Source organism: Suricata suricatta, chromosome 3 (assembly GCF_006229205.1).
Source record: "Suricata suricatta isolate VVHF042 chromosome 3, meerkat_22Aug2017_6uvM2_HiC, whole genome shotgun sequence".
In the NCBI taxonomy this organism is placed as follows: domain Eukaryota; kingdom Metazoa; phylum Chordata; class Mammalia; order Carnivora; family Herpestidae; genus Suricata; species Suricata suricatta.
The window spans coordinates 44,499,829-44,523,787 of record NC_043702.1 but is presented as its reverse complement, the minus strand read 5'-3'; the positions used below and the strand labels follow the sequence as shown (position 1 = coordinate 44,523,787).

Sequence of the window (23,959 nt, the reverse complement as noted above, 5' to 3'; positions counted from 1 at the left end):
CAATAAAGAACTTGTGACACTACAGTGTGCTTTTTCTAAGTTTAGCAAGAGCTATCCATACTCAGAATATATCTGAATAATCTCAAATATGTGATGACAAAGTGCTATGGATGCCATATGCTAGGAATCTAGGAATCTACTGTGGTGACATAACACAAAGAATAAATGCTTACATCCAGGGAAGTGATGATGTCAGGAAAAGCATATGAATATGTTACTTATAGTAGGAAGGCACACACACATGAAAGATTAATATGGTACTCTAAAAGGCCTTTTATCCATAATGGTTAAACTGATAAATGATTGGGGTGCCTGGGTGGCTCAGTCAGTTGAGCATCCGACTTTGCCTTAGGTTATGATCATAAGGATAAAATTGACTTGCTTACCTCCTCATGGTTCCTATTTTCATATTTTTTATTTGACTTCTGTGACTTCTATATTTTTCTGCTATTCCAATGATGCACTGATATACATACACTCCTTTTTATATTAGTCTAGTTTTTCTCCTTATTGTCTTTGGGAGATGAATCAGTTCTCATTAAATACAATATAAATGTTTTGATTTATTTTCATTATATTTAAAATATTGTTAATTTATGTCATAATATTTAAGTTACCAGATATCAAGAAGAGTAAACATCACGCAGTGACATTACCTACTCTTCTAGGGAAGCAGTTAGTGTTTTTTGGCTGTAGGCAGAATAGTTCTATTGTATTAGCCAGAATTATGATTCAGTTATTGTCTTTATTTGGACATTAAGTATGGTTTAAGGAGTTGTGTGTGAGTGCCAAGTTGACAAGGGGTGGAGTAGTGATGTTTAGTTTTATGTGTCAACCTGACAGGAACCATAGAGAGCCTAGATATTTGGTCAAACATTATTCTGGATATATCTGTGATGGTATCTTTGGATGAGATTAAGATTTGAATTAGTAAACTGACTATAGCAGAATGTTCTCCCCCACCCCCACCACCAAGTGAGGGAACCTTATACACATTAGATACCTAAATAGAATAAAAAAGGGTAAGAGAAAATTTGCTCTCTAGGCCTGATTGTTTTTAAACTGGGACATTGATTGTCTCCTGGACTCAGACTAGAATTGACACCACCGTTCTCCTGGGTCTCCAGCTTGTAGATGGCAGATTAGAGTACTTCTCAGCTTCCATAATCATTAAGCTAGTTCCTTATAATAAATCTATGTATACATATGTTAAAAATTTTAATAAAATTTAATTCTCTTCACATATACATTTATATAGAGAGTTTACATATATTATAATTATATATATAATTTTCTAATGGTTCAGTTTCTCTGGAGAACTCTCATCTTTTCTTTTTTTAAGTGTTTATTTATTTTGGAGAGAGAGAAAGAGTGAGCATGAGCAAGGGAGGGGCAGAGAGAGAGAGAAACACAGAATCTGAAGCAGGTTCCAGGCTCTGAGCTGTCAGGACAGAGCCCGACGTGGGGCTCGAACTCACAAACTGTGAGATCATGACCTGAGCTGAAGTCGGAAGCTTAAGTGACTGAGTCACCCATGTGCCCCTCTCATGATTTAATGCAAGTCACTTTTCTACTATACCTGTCATTAACTTCTATTTGAGCTCTTATAGCCCTCCTCAGCAAGATTTTAAAAAGATTTTAAATATCTTAACTCCACAATAGTAACATTTTTGAATCTTTCATTTTACTTATCATATATAACTCTTAATAGTTAACAATTATTCATTAAATATCTAAACAACCATGTGGGTTATGGATTAATTTATCCAATACTTTGTATGCCTCCTGTGCTAAAATCTACAGAAAAAATACTAAACTCATGGAATGTTCAAAGCTGAGGCATCACAATTCCAGAGTTGAAGCTGTATTACAAAGTTGTAATTATCATGACAGGACAGTACTGGCAGAAAAACAGACACAGAGATCAATGGAATAGAGAACCCAGAAATGGACCCACAAATATATGGCAAACTAATCTTCAACAAACCAGGAAAGAATATCTCATGGAAAAAAGAGCCTCTTCAACAATTGGTGTTAGGAAAACTGGACAGTGACATGCAGAAGAATGAAGCTGGACCACCTTCTTAACTATACACAAAAGTAAACTCAAAATGGATGAAAGACCCACATGTGAGACAGAAAAATCATCAAAATTCTAGAGGGTAACATAGGCAGCAATCTCTTTTACCTCAGCCACAGAGACTTCTTACTAGACATGTTTCTAGAGGTAAGGAAAACAAAGCAAAACTGAACTACTGGGACATCATCAAGATAAAAAGCTTCTGTGCAGTGAAGGAAACAAGCAACAAAACTAAAAGGTAACCTACAGGAGAAGATATTTGCGAATGACATATATTTTCCTATAGGAGAAGATATTTGCAAATGGCATATTAAAGGAGTGGTATCCAAAATCTATAAAGAAATTATCAAACTCAACATCCAAAAACAAATAACCCAGAGAAGAAATGACAGAAGATATGAATAGACACTTTTCCAAAGAAGATATTGAAATGGCTAACAGACACATGAAAAGATGTTCATCACTCATCATCAGGGAAATACAAATCAAAACCACAATGAGATACCACCTCACACATATCAGAATGGTATAAAATTAACAACACAAGAAACAACAGATGTTGGTGAGGATGCAGAGAAAAGGAACCCCTTTTGGACTGTTGATGGGAATGTAAACTGGTGTAGCCACTCTGGAAAACAGTGTGGAGGTTCCTCAGAAAGTTAAAATGGAACTACCCTATGACCCAGCAATAGCACTACTAAGTATTTATCCAAAGGATACAAAAATGCTGATTCAAAGGGGCACATGTACCCCAATGTTTAAAGCAGCACGATCAACAATAGCCCAATTATGGAAAGATTCCAAATACCCCTCAACTGATGAATTGTTAAAGAAGATGTGGTATGTATATACAATGAAATTTACTCAGCAATTGAAAAGAAAGAAATCTTTCATTTGAAACAGCATGGATGGAGCTAGACTGTATTATGCTAAGCAACATAAGTCAGTCAAAGAAAGACAATATATGATTTCACTTATCTATGGAATTTGAGAAACAAAGCATGAATATGGGGAAAGGAAGGAAAAGTAAAATAAGATAAAAACAGAGAGGGAAGTAAATCATAAGAGACTCAACTCTAGAGAACAAACTGAGGGTTGTGGGCGGGGTTTTGGGTGGAGGGATGGGCTAAATGGGTGATGGGCATTAATGAGGGCACTTGTGATGAGCACTAGGTGTTATATGTAAGTGATGGATCACTAAATTCTACTCCTGAAAACTGAAACCAATACTACACTATATGTTAACTAACTTGACTTTAAATTAAAAAAGTAATAAACTCATGGAATGTTTAATTTGATACAAGTAATTGAGCCTAGATATATCTCTTTTAGAGCAATTTTTAGACATGTTGACATACAAAAAGCTATACATATTTAATTTATACAGTTTGATGAGTTTGGAGATAAGTATACTACATATGTGAAACTGTTACTACAATCTGTGTTGTGAACATATTTGTCACCTCCAAAAGTTTCTTCTAGTCCTCATTATTTATTATTGTATGTAATAAAAACACATAACATAAAATCTGTCTTCTAAGCAAATTTGTAAGTATAGAAATAATATTGTTACTTAAAGGTTCCTATTCTATATATACTAGATCTCAAGGACTTATTCATCTAGTATATTTTTCATGCAATCTTTATTCTTTAGTTTTTGAAGAGCTAGATAGTTGTAAAATAGACATGACAAATATAAGAAAACCTATTTCATTAGAAAAAAGCTTATTCTAAAAGTGTCTTTAATTTTTTAAACATATATTTTATTACATCATATTTGAAACATAGATAAACCCAAGGCTCATCAATGAAAAATCATTATAAATATGCCATTACCTTCAGTTTTATAACAGTCAAAATCTCATCATGGATTGGTCTTAACATTTAATCTATCAGGATCAACACAATTCGAGATATGTGCACATGTGGATCAAATCAGGTACAAGTAGACCAGGGATTTAACAATAGACTTAAGTTCAGTTCCAACAAAAGCCACCTCCTCTTTGTACTTGTGAATGTTATATACAGCCTAGACTCTTCTATATACAATAAGTAATAATAGATCTTACCTCTTAGAATTTGGGGAGATTAAAAGACAATACTTAGAAAACAAAACAGTTTTTGGAAGACTGAAATTAGCCAATATGTAAAATATTTTTATAATTATTACCATTATTATAATTACTATTACTACTCATGGGGGAAAAATAGAAGTCTATAAATATTTCAAATCTATTATAATTATCCTGATAATTATTTAATCACTTGTTACTTAAATTAAGTTCTTTCTTTTATTATCACTCTTTATTATAAGTGGTCTCAGTTTCCTCCGTTAGAGAACACCCCCACATTTTCCCCATTTGTTAAACTCTATCATTAGCAAGAATCAGAGCAATGTTGAGGTTATCTCAGGTGACAGAAATTACTGCAAAGCTTTCAGAGGACGTAGCAGATGAGAAACACTTGTGACAGACCTCAGAACTAGAACAGACACACACACACACACACACACACACACACACACACACACACATTCAGAAGAAGGATATAGAAAAGTTGAAGTCTGAGGTCTGAGCAGTGAAATAAGCAATCATTTCTTTCAACCATAAAAAGAGTTATCACTTATTTGCAAAAACCTCTTTTCTCAAATGCACTACCTCAAAGGCATTGTGATCATTTTTGTCGTTGGTAAATGTTCATGCCTTTTATCTTTCTACTTTCAAGCCACTTAATTCCTATATTCTTTTCTTTGATCATTTCTTTATCTCTCCCCTTCTGATCTAAGGATGTTTGACCCATTCTAATGTAATTTTTATACTTCTTTGATATACCCCCTGCGTAGCTTTTGAACACTCATCTTCTTCTGTGTAAATATTTATAATTCATTTGAAGCTTTTCTAAGTTTTTGACCTGCTAGCAGAGATTATTTACCTGCATCATTTGTTGTGCTGTGACTGTCTTCTTACTGTGACATTTTTTCATTCTTTTTTTGCAACACTCCCTTTAAAAATAGAGAACAACAGATAGATAGAGAGATAGATCTCTGCAATAATTCTTCATCATAGGCAAAACAAATTTTTTTATTCCAGAATCACTGCTTCTGTTGTTTCATACTAGGTTTATATTCTACCAGTTGTGACACATATGATACAAGTTTTCTATTGTTTAAAACATGTTAATTCAGGAGTGTCAACTCTTACTAATAATATTTTTAAAAAAACAAGTACTATTTCAGATTTTTTCATATATTTGAGGTATAAAACTTAATGAAGCCCACAGTTCTACAGTATCTACAACAGAATTTCTTGATAGCTCCTTTGTTGTCACAAGACAATATTATTTTTAATTATATATGTTGGAATTAGGATTTTTTTATTAGGATTGTATCAGTAGAAATGACAACACAGATGCAATCTGACTTAGCAAAATGAAATTTGTTGTTAATAATAGCATATTATTTGAGATCTTCCTATGTACTGGATACTGCTGTAAGTGCTTTCTGTGCAGTAATAATCATTAATTTACTTACCCACTCAACAAATATCTATCAAAGGGCTAACATTTAGAGGGAGGACTCTTACTAGTGCAATATTGTGTGTTGGAGTACAGCAGTAAACAAAACAGATAAACTTTTGCAACATCCACTTCCATCGAGTTTACATTCTATTCAATGAAACTGACCAAGAGATAAATAGGATGGAACAGATATTTTAAAATGCTATCGAGAAAACTAGGGCTGTCAAAGAGAGTAGGAAATCCTGAGGTGGGATAGGCAGTATAATTTTACATAAGACAAGAGGCTGATATTTGAGCAAAGACCTGAGGGAGATGTGAGAGTGTGAGACATTTGATAATGAGGGAAGAGCATGCAAGGCCAAGGTACCACATTTGGCATATTCAAGGAAGATTGTGTAATGGGAGCTGAGTAGAGGAAGTGAAGGAGGGAGAAGCAGAAATTGATGCTTAAGAGATAACAAGAAGTGAAGTTGGACAAGTTAAGATCATATAAGGCAGCTGTCTTCGACCCTGTGGTATTCAACACTCCTTTCTTTATAATAGCTATAGATGCAAATAATTTTTTTAGCAACTTAATCCTACAATGATGTGAGTTTCTAAAGTTGTGAATGTTACTTGTTCAATTATCCAACAGAACTAAGTATAATCTTCCTCAAACAGTCCAATCATGGTGTTGTTGGAAAATTCAAGGTATGAAAGCTATTAGAAAATACTTTGGTTATATGTAAAATAGAACTAGCTTCTAAGCTTAAAAACATAAACAAGTTTTTCATTTTCATGACATTTGGAAGGTGTGGAGGGAGACAGGGCTGCCTAGGAATATCCTACATATTGTAGGGTTTCTAGGATCCATAGATTTGGCTCAATAAATGTCAGTGGAAGCACCCTACCCCTATTTCTTGTGAGAATGAAAAATTCTCATACTTTTCCAGAGCACCTCTTCAAGAGAAGTGCCAAAGATATAGAGCTTTAAGGGACATTTGTACTTTAGTCTGACCTGTCATATCTTAAAAGGACTGCTGTGGCTACTGTGTTGAGAATATTAAGAAAGGAGACAGGAAGACTAGTTCTGAGTCTACTGAAGTGAATAAGAAAAATGCAATGATGGCTTGGATCAGGCTTGTAAAAGTAGAGGAGGTGGAAAGTAACTAGAGTTTAAAGAATATTAAACAGAGTTGGACAGATTTACTGTTGAATTGCATGTGAAAAATGAAAGAGAAAAGTCAAATGTCGAATGTGAGTTTAAGTATTTCAATTCTTTATGTTGCCCTATAACAACTAAAAGGATAGAATATTAATTTACTTAAATATATTTTTTAATTGGACAGCTTATAGGGAGGAAATCAGAGTTTGATTTCTGCTAGGTTATATGATTCTCTCAACAGCCCAAAGAGGTAGCTATTGCTATTCCTATTTTACAGATGCTGAACTGAGACAAAATATTTTGTGAATTTTCTATAACCATTAAATGGCAGAGTCCAGGACACAAGTTTAGATTGTGGCACATAATTTTAAGCCCTAATTGAAAGATTATCAGTGTAGAAAATGTTTTTAGATATGGTTGAATTGAATGGTTCAAATGATATAAAATATGATCTCATTCTCTCCTTTTCTCAGCTCAGCTTGCTTTTCTAGCAACTCCATTTTCAGGTAGGTTTCCTTTCATGGCACAAGATGGCTGCCAGATCTCTAAGTTTACATTTATTCCTATGGCAACTCAACCCTCTTGACTCTGAGGTTAGGACTGAGTGAAGTGCTCAACCTGTAGCCAAAGGAAAGGTGATAATTTAATGATTGCTATCTACCACCACCAAAACATACATCAGCTGATCATGTATAGTAAGAAATTTTCCAGGAAAAATAGGATGCTCTTTTCCAAAGGTAGAATGATGATGATGATGATAAGTAGATAGATAGATAGATAGATAGATAGATAGATAGATAGATAGACAACACATAACCAATGAGGACATGAATAAATAAGTGCATAGATATAAGTGTACATAATATGTTGTCAAAATCCCTGTTTAGTCTCATTCAGCACTCTATCCCTATAATAATAATTATTATATTTTTAATATAAACTACTAAGAATTAATTGACTAAATATCAACACTTGAGTTGGCATAAAATATAGCCATCATTAAAAGTTATGAAACACACATGCTCACACACACACACACACACACACACACACACACACACTTTCATACACAGAGAAGTTTATATCCCAGCAACTGACAAAACAGGGGTTCAAAAAGGTTTGTTGTATTAATAAATGGGTAATAAACACTGGCTCTAAGTGAAAGCCCTCCTTTTTTTTTTCTTCACATTTTGGGAAACTTACTTTCACAATATTCTTCTCAAAGAATCCAAGGTTTTAGACATTTGAGGACCATATAGCACAAAAAAGTTAATGATGTATACAATTGATTGTAGGCAGAAGTTTATTCTAAGAGATACTAAGAAACCAGATATATTATATAGTCATCATCTTGTGACTACCTAAAAAGGTCAACAAAAACATTGTTGAAGAATGGAATTTCAGTGTCTACGCATTTTTAACTTCTCAAAATGGACATGGTTTTATTTTTTACTGTTTTGGTTGATAATGTAATGTTTAATAATACTGTTTTCATACAAGGACAGTTGCATCTGGTAATTGTTTTAAGATTACATAAACATGGTCTAAGTCTTTCATAAATTTGCATGTAAAATAGTTTTTTTATATTTAAGTGATGAGGATAAAATAAAAGTTTTTTTAACCTCAATGTAGGTATCTTATTTCTGATACCCATAAGCAAAATTTCAGTTGTTTTTAAAATATTTTGTTGGAGATATATTGGACCATCTGTTTTATTTATTCCCTGATACTTGGAGATGAGTAACCCCTGGCATCAGAGGCAGCTACAACAGCTGTGATTTTGCTTGAGGTAGGCTAGTTGTGCTATCAAGATTCCAAAATCCTAGGGTATCATAAAGTCTTCCAAGGTCAAATCCATTTAAACCAAAGTCAGTAGATTATTCTTTGAGGATAAGGAAAAATAATAGTATAGGTTGTGATCATCCAGTTACTGTGATCATCAACCTTAGATATTGAAATTTATTTTATACTTAGAGAAGAAAGTCTCAAACCCATAATATAAGCATGAGCCAATTTAATAAATGTGGATAATCAAAATAAATCAGATTATTTTTAAAAATCTCTCTATTCTTTTGTGAGGGGTTGTATAGCACCCATTAAAGTCATCTATTGACCTTTTTATTTCTCTTGGAACACCTGCGTGGTTTAGTCATAGGAGCAAGTGACTCTTGATCTTGGGGTTGGAAGATGGAGCCCTGTGTTGGGTGTAGAGATTACTGAAAAAAATTTTAAAAACCTACTCAATGCCACTGCCTATTTAACTGTTAGCAAATGCAAGCAAAGATATATTTCACAGGGTTGTGTCTTCTACCAGGTTTTTCATAATCTGGAATATGTGGTGCTGGGTTCACATTGACGGGCACTTGTCAAAGCCACATGACTTCTTAAAAGTCAGGGGCTTCTTCTGTTGCTCCCATGCCAAGCTTGAAAACACAGATGCTTTACGGGGCTCTCAGTGCTTTCATATTATGGCGTCCATGCTCCCTCATTTTTCTCCAACGCAGATCCCCATTCGCATGTCATCCAGTCACAGGTTCTGCTGTCTAACACTTCACAGTTCAGATACCTCTGCCCCAGGCCGACGGTTTCATCAATGCACATCCCTTTCCTGCTGCACTTTTTTCAAACCAGTATGAACAGCCTCTGTCCCCTAACAACTTGGATCTATTCTTTTCTAAAATAAAAGTCTGTTGAAAGTTCTTTTCTGAAAGTAATGTAACAGTTTTATTTTATAGTTTTCAAATTTCTAAATCAAAGTAACTATCATCTGGGGATAGGAAAGTTTGCAACTTTTTTTTTTCATTCCCTTGCAGAAAAGCAAATACAAAATAAACTACCTTCTCACTTGTAGACTCACAATACGGGGGGAAATTACAAAATACTTTTTAAAACTTTTTATTTAAAAATATTTCTTGTGGCTCCTGGATGGTTCATCCCAATTTGGCTCAGGTCATGATCTTGCCGTTTGTGGGTGCAAGCCACACATTGTGCTCTCTGCTGTCAGCCTGGAGCCCACTTTGGATCCTCTGTCCCCCTCTCTCTCTGCCCTCTCCTGCTCATTCTCTCTCTCTCTTTCTCAAAAATGAACATTTAAAAAGTTTTAAAGACAGGACACAGAGCATGCATGCTCTGTCTCTAAAAACATAAAAGCACTAATTTTTTAAATTAAAAATTTTTAAATTTAAAAAATAAAAATATTTCTCTTCTGCTAAGAGACATTTTATATCCTAAATTCTCTTGAATGGGTAGAGTTGATGTCATAGATAGAGTTGATGTCACTCATGAGTGTAGTTGGATGATACATTATATGGTCATCTTATCTCTGGTTCATTTAAATTCCCCTTTGTACTGTGAATTCCTTAATTATAAAACCAAAAACATTAAGAATTAAACCTTTTTTTTTATTCAAGTAAGAAATAGAGTTTGGCTATTGTTGACCTTTCTTCATAGTTTATGTGACAGTGTGAATGGAGTCTTCTAGATCTTTATATTTAGGTACTGATGAACAAACTTAAAGAATCTCACTAAACATGGTTCATCATATTGCAGGAGTCTCTAACATCATGGATTAAAAATATGATTAACAGATTATAACTATTTTGCTTTACATACAAGCAAAAAAGACTTAACATAGTTTCAGAATTTATTTCTAACCGGGGATTAGGGTAGGCTTTAAAATACTGTACTACTAGATAAGACTTCAGTAAACATTCCTATAGTTACAGACAATCAAAACCTTGCCTGAAAAATAAGCTGTTGGCATGTTTTAATCCTACAAGGAAGACTGGTAGTAATGCTTACCTCTCATTCATTTTTTTCTTTGGGGAAAGAGGACAAATAAGAAGTTTTGCCAAATAACTGATGAATTTTATGTGACAGAGATCAGTATTAATTCAGCCTAAGTATTTCAATGCATGACCAAAGGGAGATAACATTATATAGATTAAAATATCAATTGATGATAGAAACTTGATTTAGAGAGGGGGAAGTTTATTTAAAATGAATCTACATGTGGGCAAAGTGCATTTCAGAAAACATTCTGGAAATTGATAGTTTCAGTCCCCTATTGAAGATTATTTTTTTCATTAGCCTTTCACATAGTTGTAACAGTGTTTGAAGATTATATATAGATTTATAATTGAAGTACCATCCCATATTTAATTCTCCTGTACCAAAATTCTACAGTTGGATGATAAATTATATGGTCATCTTATATCATTTTTATACTAAAATACCATTGAATACTTCACTGGAATTATTTTATTTAATTCTTCCTTTCTCATTACTGCATTTAATAAATACCATGTAATTTCTTTATTTTATTTGTATTGGCATGGTATTTTTTAAATGTAAATCTGCTAGAGCAAAAAAAAAATTCAGTTTCATTCTTATACCAGGAGACAGAGAAAATTGCTAAAGGCCACTTGTATAGAAATATTCATTATTATTATTATTATTATTATTATTATTTAGTTTTCCCAACAGCATCTTGCCATTCTCTATGGTGTCACTTGGATTTCTTTTAGTTCACACTGTTCAAGAATAATGGTTGAACCCTAACAATGAGTTCTGTGGCGAAGTGAGAAGATGGTGTGGCTTTCAAAAATACAACAGCTTTTGTTTCTTAAATTAAAAGGCCCTCCTTTGTTGCAGGGATTTTTGGCATGTCTATATTTCTATGCTTTCATTCTTTTGTCATACAAATGGGAATATATTATTTAAGCAGCAAGCAGACTATGGGATGAAATACCAGCATGATATTTATATCATGGTTATAAGTGCCCTTATAAGCTAATTGGGGATATCAGACATTTATACAAATACCTAATTCAAATTACTCTGTGTATGTGTGTGTATATACTGTAGAAATATATATAGGAGGAATTGCAAAATTCTGCCTAGCAGATCAGAGAAAGAGCATATTAGCTAGACACTGAGATGTTGAACTTTGAAAAATTGGTATCAAGCGCAAGGGCAACTAACTGTCTCAGTTTGCCTCAAGACTGAGGGATATTCGGGATATGGGACTTTCAACACTAAAACCAGAGCAAACTGAGATGATTGTTTATCCTGGATTAAAATATAAGTTTCTTTCTAGCTTTTATCTTCTTTCCAATATGATTCTCATTTTTATGTCATGCCTCTCTAAATTCAATCTGTTTGAAATATCAGTCTAACAGCCCATTAAACCCAGTCAAACTCAGTTGATCAGTTATTCCCCTTTTTGTAGCCTAAAAAGGCTTACTCTTCATACTCTTCAAGGGGTGGGGTGGAAGGATGCTACATTCAATCTCCTTAGTAAGGAAAAGAAAACACAGAAAGGTTATTATGTAAATAATAATAGCAAACACAAATTGGGTTGTTACTGTGGGTCCAGAGCATTATTAATTATTAAGTGGATATTTATGCATTTAGTACTTCTGACAACCATAAGAGATGAGGATGCATATAACGGGTCTAATGAGGAAACTAAGGCATTGAAATATTAAGTAACTAGCCCATGCTGAAACTGTAAGTCAAAACTAAAATCGTATGGCTCCAGACTCAGTATTCATCATTATGCTATTGGATGTCGGTATTAAATACTAAAAGTTCATATCCTTCTGTACCTGGAAGAAGACGCAAGATCAAAGAGAATTGTTTTGTTTTGTTTTTTTAACTTTGTATTCTTTCTATTCTTTTCTTTTTTTTTTCCATTTCTTTCCTTTCCTTTATTTAGTATTATTATTTTTTAGGATGGAGAGAATTAATTAAGGGAATTTAAGACTGTGAAAACAGAAGTCCAGAAAAAAGGGGATGATGATAGAATTTATAAGACCGAATTAGCAACGGGGAACATCAACCTTGAAGAGTCTTCTTTCAGTGGAGGGAGAGAGGTTTAATGCTGTTATTCACCAGACTTCTTAGGATACAGAAATGGATGAAATACAAAACAGAGAATATATAAATAAGAATGACCTCAGTGTAAGGGAAATGCTATGATTTTCCATGTCTATTTTCTTCAAAATTTCTTCTTTTGTTTTTTGTGAAGGACAGAACGAAAACAATTGATTAGGTTAATGCACAGGACTTCCTAAGGTAAAATGCTTTCAGCCAAGCAACTTGCTCCCTCTGGAACATTTTCAACTCACTTTACAATTCAATTGACAATATCTTGAATCCTCAATGAAACTTTTCCCTTAACATCCAGGACACAGTCTGTTTTCCTTCTACTTCTGTGAACTAAATTCCCTAGTCTCTTCCTCAGATCTCTTTCTATCAAATCTGGGTATGTCCTAAAGGTGCATCCTCACAATTTTACCACTTATTCATGCACAGATTCTTTCCCCTCATCACTGCGGTAATGTCAACTCATAGTTTTGCTTCTCATTAAATATTTGTTTAATTAAATTAATAATCACAAAACTATAAGTCTCTGATTTTTCAAAATTTGATAAGATAGTTTTATAGCAGATTCTATTGCCATAGTTTTTATGTAGAAAAATAATTGTTGGTTTCTAAAAATGACTATTTTTCTCCTTGGCAAAGTAACCAATCCATTGTTAACTAGTTTTGTAGCCATTATCTATATGATTTTAAACATTTAAACATTTGAAATATCCTTTCTTAAAATATATAGGTTTAGTAAACTTTTTAGTTTATTTAAAAATTTCAGTATTTTTATTCACATTTGTAGGGGCAAGCACAGCTCAGATATTTTTCACTGGATTTGAAGCTACATTACCCACTTGAAAATGAATTTGAGTTGCCTGCACAGCACTAGAAAATAATTAATGTTATACTATTGAAGGAAAAAGAAATTTGTTTGAAAGGAATAAATATGCTAGTGGCTAGAGAAATATTCTCTAATGATTTGCAAAGAACAAGTTCTAGATTTAGAGCTTGCACAGACTCTGGGGCTAAATGACCTGGATTCCCATATCTTATTAAAGAAAAACAGCTTTTAGAAGTCACTGAACCTCTGTTGCTCCTCTTAAACAGGGATAATATAACTGGTCCTGTGTAAGCACTAAGATATGAAGTACTAACAGTACTGACACTCAGCTAACTATCACTCCTACCTGAGCAGTCAACCAGCTGTAACTCCTTTATAAATACTTTTTTTAATTTTTCATAAATGAATAAAAATAAAGCAAAAGTTCATTTTCCATTTGAACCTTCTAAAATGCAGTGTTTCTATACTCATATGTCTTTAGTTCTTAGGAGGTGAATAAAATGTTGTACCTAAGGTAATTCAGTATATGTTACAATATAAAGATATAGATATTTAATCAAATAGCAAAATGTTATGAAAATGCTATTCTACATACACACACTTAGTTGTATGGAGCAGCTAATAGGAGCAGCACTTACAGTATGCTGCAAAGAACTGGGCTTTCCTAAGACCAAAGATTAAGTCTTCTTTCTTCTGCCACTTACTCTTTGATCTTAAGTAGTTGAATTGACAAAATCTCAACTGTTTAATCTTTGAAGTGGAGAAAGTAAGATCTGTATTGCAGTATTGTTAGGAAAAAAAAACAACATGAACTTTATTAGTTTGCTAGAGTTACCATAACAGACATCCTGAACTAGGTGGCTAAAACAGAAATGTATTTCCTTATAGCTGTGAAAGGGTGAAGTCCAAGATAAGGTGTCAGTAGGATTGGTTTCACTATGAAGCCTCTCTCTGACTCTTAGATGGCTCTCTTCTCCATCATCTTCACGTGGCTGGCTGTCTGGGTGCGTGCACACATATCTGGTGTCTCTTCTATGTTCACATTTCCTTTCTAGGACTGGGGCCCACCCTAAAGACCTCATATGAACTCAATCACATTTTGAAAGACCTTGTCTCCAAATACGGTTGCATTTTGATGTACTAGAGGTTAAGATTTCAACATATAAATTTTGGGGGAAACATTCAGCCTCTAGCACTCTACCTTCTAGATGCCCCCAATACACGATCTTCTCACATGAAAAAAAAACACTCATTACTGTTTCAGCTCTAAGTCCAACGTCTCTAAATATCATCTAAATCAAGTATGGATGAGATAGAAATCAGACTCATCTTAAGGCACATTTTTCCTCTAGCTGTGAACCTATGAAACCAGATAAGTTACCTGCTTCCAAAATATAATGGTGATACAGATATAGAATAGATATTCTGATTCCAAAAGGGAGAAATCAGAAAGAAGAAAGGGATCACTAGTCCCAAGCAAGACTGAAAACTAGCAAGGCAGATTTTTCTTTTTATATATTAAGGTTCATCAAGACTAATCTTTTCTGGACATGCTGTTCTCAAGGCCAACCAGGGAAGCAGCCTCTGTCTCTGCAGCCCTGGGCCGCAGCTCCATCTCAGACGCCCTAGGCATTGGCTCGGGCCAATGGACCAAGAAAACACTTCCAGTCCATAACATGCACTATTTTCTTTTTAAAGTGCTATACAATTAATCAATTAACCTGTGAGCATCTTTATTTTAAGGGGAAAAAATGAGACCAAGCAGTTAAGTGAATAGTTTAAGATACACTGATTGTTAGAAGCACAGCCAGGCCTAGATGTTTTCTTATTTTTGTTTTGTTTTTGTTTTTCCTATTTTTCTGGCCATCTTTCATAATGTACTTTTGCAGATTTCTTTTCTCATGTGATTAATCGACAGACCAAACTTATCTTTCCAGTTCTGATAGTCTGCTGGAACAATTCCCTTCATTCCCCTGGCTTCAAACATGATAATTATACTTGTACTCAAGCTTCTGCTCTCCATCAACATCCTGACTCTCACCGAGTTCCAAACCCACGTATCCAACTGACCACTGGACATTTGCGCTTGGATGTCCCCAGACTCCTCAAATCCAGCAACTTTAACCATCAAACTATCATTTCTTCAATTTCTATGTCCCTAAACTCCTTTGTCCAAATAAATTTCAGTAAATGAGCCATGTTACCTTGCCTACGCTACAAGTCCTGATAGGAGTCTTAACTCCTTCAGGTCCTTCACTCCTTATATACAATTAATCACTGTGCCTTATTTCTTCCAACTCCTTAGAAATTTTAAATATATCCACTTCTTCAACTCTTCTTCAGTTTTCAAAATTGTTTTGCTTTCTGGATTTTGCCCATGATATTCTCCTGAATAGGAAAATATATAACCAACTTTACATGTAACTAATTTAACAACATTGTGCTTTGATATACACCTAGAAATAACTCCTATGAGGAAAACTTCGATAATTACACTGGGTTCGTTTCCTCACCACATGCTGTAGTCCTACCACACCTCCCTCAATCACGGCACTTTATTGCCCTGAATTGTTAGAGCTTTATTCCCTCCCTGGATCTCTACCCGCACCATTAGACTGCATGTTTCTGATTCGTTAGCCAGTGTTTGTGTAGCACGACTTTCTTGAGAGACAATTATCGCCTAAAGTCTGCATGTGAACAATGAATCCTGGCCTACTAGATTTTCATTCAATATTCATTGTATTTTATTAGGTTGTCACATCTTGGGCTAAAATTATTGAAGCCACAAGAAAGAAAACATATATAAAAAGAGATTTTACTTTTAGTAGTACACTAGCAAAGGGATAACAGGTAATAAGCAATGTTATTTTTAAACGAAGAACCAGGATATAGTCTAGAGGTGTATCATTACTATCTTGTGTTCTTTTTGTTCCTTTTGCCTGGAAAGTAAATTGAAAGATAAAACCTGTAAAAGTATCTCCGTTCATTTTGCCTGCCTTGTCAGTTTTAAATTTATTCAAAGTTTTGAAAAATTGAAGCTTGGAAAACATGTAGACATTTGACATTAGTGTTCAGTTATAAAGCATATATATAAACAATAAGAATAGTAGCTCAAAGTAAATGAGGTTCTTTCAAAAGAACTGTAAAACATTTTAAAAATTCATATACAAAATAATGATAGAATGAAAATGAATAACCAGCCTAAAAAGCGATTGGCAGTGAACAATATTTAAACATATTAGCACTTTTGGCAGGGCAAACGGGCAAAGGAGTTATAGATAAAATTGTCTATTTCAGAGTAATCTGTACTCTGATTGCTGGTAGGCAGAGCTATACGGAGACCTCAGAGAAAGCTAAAGTCCAACTTTTTGAGTTATCTCAGCAATGACAGTATTCAACTCTAAGAAGGATGCTTGGAATAAAATATATTGTGTGTACATATATATGTGTATAGTTATATACATATGTGTGTGTATATAGTATGTGCACATACACACTATCATCCTAGGGTACTTCAGAGATTAGAGAGATGAGAAAATTTATTAAAATGTATTCTATCCAAGTGTCTTATCAATGTCATATATATTTTACATCTTAATATTTTTATTAAAGGTTTTATATTTTGATGTAAAATTAATGAGATACTCATTCTACTAGCATTAAGTCATCTGCAAAGAGCTAGGTACAGATGTGAAGATGTCTGAATCTTAAAATAAAGGGTAGAAAATCAGGTGGGAATAAGCATCAATATCTGATTTTGTTCTTTGTTTCATATTCTGCCCTGACCCTGTAAGGCAACGCTAAAAGATGCTCAGATGGAGGTGATAGAGGCAGTGTCCAGACAGAGTTTGTCATCGATTTTCGTACCAAAGAAAAGCCATGTTACTGGTATTAAAATGTATCTCAAATGCTTGACATAGGGGTGGTGCACTTTCTAGAAATAAAAAAAAATTAACGATGCATAAATAATATAACAATAATAAATCCTTCACTCAGTTTTCACAAATTGCTTTTTAAATCTTTTAAATATGTCATTATTTCATTGGTTCAGATTCCTACCAGAAATCTACTTGTTTCACTGAATGAGTCTCATTACCAAGATGCTGTCTACAGTGTAATAAAGGAAGTCCTTTTCTCCCCCTACAGATGTGTAACTGACATATAACATTATACAAGTTTCAGGTAAAATATTTATATATATTATCACATTATCATCACAATAAGTCTAGTTAACATCCATCACCATGCATAGTTACAATTTCTTGTGATGAGAACTTTTAAGATCTATTCTCTTAGCAACTTTCAAATATACAATGTAGTATTATTAACTATAATCATTATTCTATATTTTACAGCCCCATAACTTATTTAGTTTATAAATAGAAAATTTATCTTTTAAAGGAAGTCTTACTGAATGAGAAATTACATGTGATGTCTCTGACTTCTGAAGTATTAAATCTCTCCAATGCCATTTTTGATTTCAAGTTGATCAGGATAATTCAGGAGACCACTAAAAAATCTTCAATATTAAACAACTTTATCTGTCAATCCATCCTCATCTTGCCTAAAGTTCTTTCAGAATCTTGACAAAAATTCTTTGGATGCTCATACCATAGTTCCCAGTTTTTCCCATCCCAGTAACCTTGAAGTAACTTTTGATTGGGTGAGGTTTCTGGAATGATGTAGCAGCAACCATTCTTACTAATTCCTCAATCATATATACTAAAAATAAGTACCCTATGTCACAGTAATGAGACATCATGATTTGTGTGTTTGTTGGAGTGGTAGGGGAGATTCTGTAAGAATTCTAGGAAAGACATTACTCATCATCATTGTTCTAACAAGCTGAAGTTGTATTTTCTTCACATCAGCAATTGAAAAGCCTATTACAAATTGATCAGCCTGAAAAATTTTATGTATAGTTTATATATAATTCATTTATAGATACTCAAACTTATAAATACTGTCATTGCCCTCTTCTTATTTCCTAGGAGACTGATCTCTAGAAAGATATTCTTGTATTATTTTTTTATTTTTTAACTTCTTTATTTTGAATGTTTCTTTATATCTGAGAGGGGGGAGAGAGAGAGAGAGAGAAAGAGAGAGAGAGAGAGAGAGAGAAGGAACAGGGGAGGAGCAGAGAGAGAGGGAGATACAGAATCCTAAGCAAGTTCCAGACTCCAGCTGTCAGCACAGAGCCCGACGCAGGGATCCAACTCAGGAACTGTGAGATCATGACCTGAGCCGAAGTCAGATGCTTAACCAATTGAGCCACCCATGTGCCCCTTGCATAATTTTTTAGTTTGCCATCCCTATCAGTGAGCTTGCATGTATGTGTTCTATGTGTGTATGTAGGTGTATATATACCTACGTATTTATATAGTATAAACATATTCATATATATACATGAAATGCAATAGATTTATTAGACACTATATAAATAGTTTAAAATTTAGTGAAAATCCATGAAGGTATTCATTAGGCCTTCTCTGGACCTTATGGTTTCTACATTCACTGCCATCAAGTGAACTGATAATTCTAGGACCAGCATATTAACTTTGGCTTAGGTAGCTAAAACGGATTCAATCCCTAAGAATACTCTAAGAGCATAATAAAATGATCCAAGTCATTATTAACTTACTTTATTCATCAAGAATAGGCTAAAAAATAAGAAAGAACTCTTAAATTCTGAACAAAGCAAATAAAGAGGATAAAAATCACAAAAGCAGTGCTGAGGGCTCCAGTATTTTATTTAGAAATAGCCTGTACAATAAGTCCATTCCCACCGGTTTCAGGTTCCATACAAACCCGTGCCCACTCTCCCTGCTTGCATACTCTGAGCCTCTGAGGAGGATGTGGGTAGTTGAAGGAATTTATTTCCTTAGCTTGAGGGGAAAATAACCTTTCTCTAACATAAAGGACTTTGAATAAATATATCCAGGTTGGTTGTTCCTTGAAAGATAAATTATAAATCAACAGACTTCTAGATAGTCAAGGGTTCAAGACAACAAGTATTAATATAACTAAGGGAAAAACATCAATCACAATAAGATAATAATGGAAGCTTGATAAAGGGGAGTTATCAAAGCCTTGCCAAGTCCATCAACATTAATGAAATGCCCTGTCCCATGGCAGATTTATCCCTATTATGGGAATAGATGTATTTGGATATTGGAACATAAAGCTATTACCCACTAACATCATGGAATTTGTTGTTCTTGCTCTCAAGCACTTGTCTGACAAGTTAGGTAGTTTTCTTAGATCAGGCTGATAAAAGACAAGCTTCATAGACATTGAGTCTGTTGACAGTCAAATTTCTCATTTTAATTTAGTTGATGAGTCTTAATTTATATGGTTCATCATATTATGGTTGAATCTCCCTGAGTCATTCAATTTCAGTACACCGGCAAAATAACTTCCCTGGACTTGTCTAATTAAGGTCAGGTAAAGGATCAGGTAAACACCATTTTACTCAGCCTCCTGAGTACATTTTTTCAAGTCAAACCCCTAAACTCACTGTCCATGTGTCTTTAAAATGTCAAAAATGGCTACTTTGTCGGTTTGTAATGACTATTAAATGAGATTATGTACAAAACAAGTTTGGCCCCATTGATTTTATATATGGGTTATGTACCTTTACTTCTCTTTCTGTACTTGAGAGCTCATTTTCAACAGTCACTTTAATATTGTAGCATGCTGGTATCATTACTATCATAATTGGAAAAAATTCAAAGCACTAAATTGAAGCTATATGGTATGCCAGTCTGTTGTAGTTCCAATAGAATATGATTTTTATTATAAAAGTAAAATGCATGTTTAATCCAGACACATAAAGCTATAAAAAGGGAAATTAAAATCACACAGAACAAATAGTGCACTGATAAATATTTAACAACTGGGTCTTTGGGGGAAAAAATGTGTGTGTTGATACCCTTACGTAGGTTTATATTAGGGATTTTCTTCTTTTGTCAGGAGCTGTTTTTTTGTAGGTAAAAAAGAAGATTTTTTGAACTTTTGATTTATAAAAATTTTATTATGAGGATATGTTGTTAATCTGTTTCATTTTTATCTGAATGCATAAGCTCTGCTTTTTATTTTCTCTTGAAATTTATCTTTTTTTTAATTTTGGAAAAATTATCTTCGAATATATTTTTTCATTGTTTTCCTCTCTCTATTCTGTCTTCTTATATTCATTCCTATTAAACACATTTTAGAGGGGCACCTGGGTGGCTCAGTCGGTTAAGCATCCAACTTCGGCTCAGGTCATGATCTCATGGTTCGTGGGTTCAAGCCCCGCATCAGGCTCTGTGCTGACAGCTAGCTCAGAGCCTGAAGACTGTCTTCAGATTCTGTGTGTCTCCCTCTCTCTCTTTGACCCTCCCCTGCTCATGCTCTCTCTCTCTCTCTCTCTCTCTCTCTCTCTCTCTCAAATAAATAAAACAGTAAAAAAAAAAAAACCCCACACACATTTTAGAGCTATTCAACCTACCCCCACCAATGAACTATTAGTTGTACTTCACTTTCAGTATTTCTGGTATTCAAGGATATAGCCTTTTTTTTTTTTTTTTTTTACACTTTGAAGGAGTTTGGGGCCATTCTGTACACTGGTTGAAAAACAGGTATGACAGAGACGTCTTGGTCTCTGATACTCTCAAAGACTACAATTCTAGGTGTTACTTGATACCTAAATTCTCTGTTTTTCCTGGATTGGTTTTTAAACAGAGAGTAACGTTGTTTCCTGTATTCAATTCATGTTCTTTGATTGCTCCTTTATTGTAATATCATTACTACAATAGTATTGTTTCTACTATTGCACCTAGCAGCCTATTATTATTTCTCAGTGCAATATTTTCTCAATTATATATCTCTGAGAATATCAATAAAATGGTTTTAAAGTGATATTCAAATAAAAACTACTTCTAGTCCAGCTATTTCATTTTTCATATCATTTTTATCATTCTTATTTTATTCTTATTATTATCATCATTATTATTTTTGTATATCCTTGATTTAATAGCACTAGGCTGTTTATTCATATTTACAAATTATGAGTCAGATTGATTAACACAGGTATAGAACCATCTGCAGATATACATCTAGATATATTGATAGATTGATTGATTGATTGATTTTGCTCATGCATGGCTTTACTCTGCTGGCTCTGTGGATACGATGACACCTGCTCTTTGGTCAGCAAACTGTGTTAGATCCTCTAGAAAAGAAGAAGGCATGGGGCTCCTGGGCAGCTCAGTCAGTAAAGAGTCCGACTCTTAATGTTGGCTTCAGTCATGATCTCACAGTTTGTGCGTTGGAGCCCGCATCAGGCTCTGTGCTGATAGCGTGGAAATTTCAGATGGTAGTATATAGGGCAATTTAATACAGATGTTTAAAAATATATAGAAACAAGGTAAGTACCCTAAACATGCTATATATTATATACCTGTTAGTGCCTTCCAGATTCCAGAATACAATTAAATACTGAACACAGAAACCAATGTTCTAAGATTGGTCAAAGAACGGAAGTCTTTTGGAAGCTCTCAAATCTGTCAAAAGTGTTCCAGTTGGAATTTTTTTTCTTGAATGGGAAAATAACTTTATTTTCTTCGTTGGTGTGGGCAGATGTCTAGTCTCAGAACTTTTGGAATGGCTTCTTGGTACTAGCATCCTTCATGACTTTGAGCACATTGAAGCAAACAGTCTTGCTTAAAGGCTGACACTCGCCTGCTGTGACAGTGTCACCAATCTAGTTATCTCTGAAGCAAGGGTACAGGTGCATGGACTTGTTCTTATAGCATTTTTCAAAGCAGTTGTGCTTTCAGGTGTAGTGGAGGTAGGCTCAGTGGATGACAGTGGTCTTCTGCACCTTCATGTCAGTCACCACAGCACACCGAATCCACCCTCAGATGGAGACGTTATCAGTAAAAGGGCATTTCTTGTCAGTGTAGGTGCTCTCTGTGGCCCTCTTGAGCATCTTGAAGCCCAGACCAATGTTTTTGTAGTATCATGGGAACTTCTCCTTGCCAGTTTCTCCAAGCGAGACTGTGCTCTTATTTGAAAGATAGTTATTTGCTTTTGGTAGACACGCTCAGTCTGAATGTTTGCCATCTTCCCAGTGGCCTGAGAAAAGGCAGGGAACTTTTTAACTATAAAAAATACCATAAAGTGTTTCCTTTTTTTTAAATTTAAGAATTACTGTATTATTTATTCATTGTAATTCTTTAAAGAATTATTTTTGGTAAACTTTTAAATTTTGTTAGTGACAATACACTTTAAGAAGAAATTTAATATCCCTTGCAGTGGGCTACTATAATTTTGGAATTAGTATCTGGAAACCTATTTTCACTTTTTTTTAAAGGTGTTAAAAATAAATCTTCTAGACAGAAAAAAAAAAAGCCTCATGGTTAAATGAATTAAACTGTCTTCTGTGCCTAGCAGGCACCATAAATAATCCATTAAGAGTTTGAGCAACTTCATTCTCACATGCCTTATATTATCTACCACACAGCTAATTTACTACATCACCCCAGGCCCTAAAAGACATGAAAGCTTCAAGGTGTGTGTCAATACCAATAGATTCAGCAAAAGTTAGTTAGTTCAGGCATGTACTAGTTAAGCATTAACAATTATGCTTCATTACATTCAATATGGTAATTTTTTGAGATGAAAAATATATTTTCTGTTTAGAAAACTCAGACTGTAGTTTAAAATGTAAGAAGTCCATAGATAAAAACATTACTTAAAATAACAATAACAGAGAAAAACATAACCAAACAAACAAAAAACTGTAGCAAAATAAAATACCTACTGTAATATTTTCTTCATAATTACATGAAAATCATGTAAGAAAGCGAATGTACAAGTATTGTTTTTTAAAATAATGGTTCATTGAGGGCATTGTCAGTCTCTGACAACAGCAGTGCAATAACATTTTGAAGAGCAAGCAGAGATGAGTTTTGGAAAGTCAAAACCAAAGTTCATCAAAGGAAAATTTAAGCAAATTCATAAACAGAAATGTCTTCAGCATTTCAAATACCCATGTCCGTTTACTACCCTGGAAAGTTGTATTGTTTTTTAAGCACTTTTAAGATTTTCCTGACCTACATGTACTTTCCTCTTTTTTTTTCTTTGCCTTATTTCTTTTTTTTTTTTTGCTTTTGATTCTTTTTTTAATTTAAAAATTTTATTTATTTTTTTTTACTTTATAAAGTTTCATATTTTTTAACATATGCAATTATTTTCCATCATTTACAATACAGTAGTTGCAATGACACTCCAAACAGAAAAGCAAAGTAAAAACTCAAAACCCCAACTTCTGTTTCATGTAATTAGACTTATACAGAAATTAGAAGGTTAAGTAACAACTAGTTAATCACCTAATTTCACAGCTATCTGAAGTGGCAATCGTTATATAGCAGCTTATCTATGATACATTCAAGATACATGATACAATTTATTACTTGTTCATAGGCTACAACACAGCCTGCTTAATACCTTTCCTTAAATT

The 23,959-nt window shown here is 33.9% G+C and overlaps 1 long non-coding RNA gene and 1 pseudogene across 3 annotated transcripts in view; one reads left to right on the top strand and one right to left on the bottom strand.

Moving 5' to 3' along the window:
• The window catches only part of LOC115286439, a 444,475-nt gene that overhangs the window by 249,689 nt on the left and 170,827 nt on the right, over positions 1 to 23,959 (top strand). The window lies entirely within an intron of this gene.
• Positions 22,085 to 22,560, bottom strand: LOC115286438 (annotated as a pseudogene).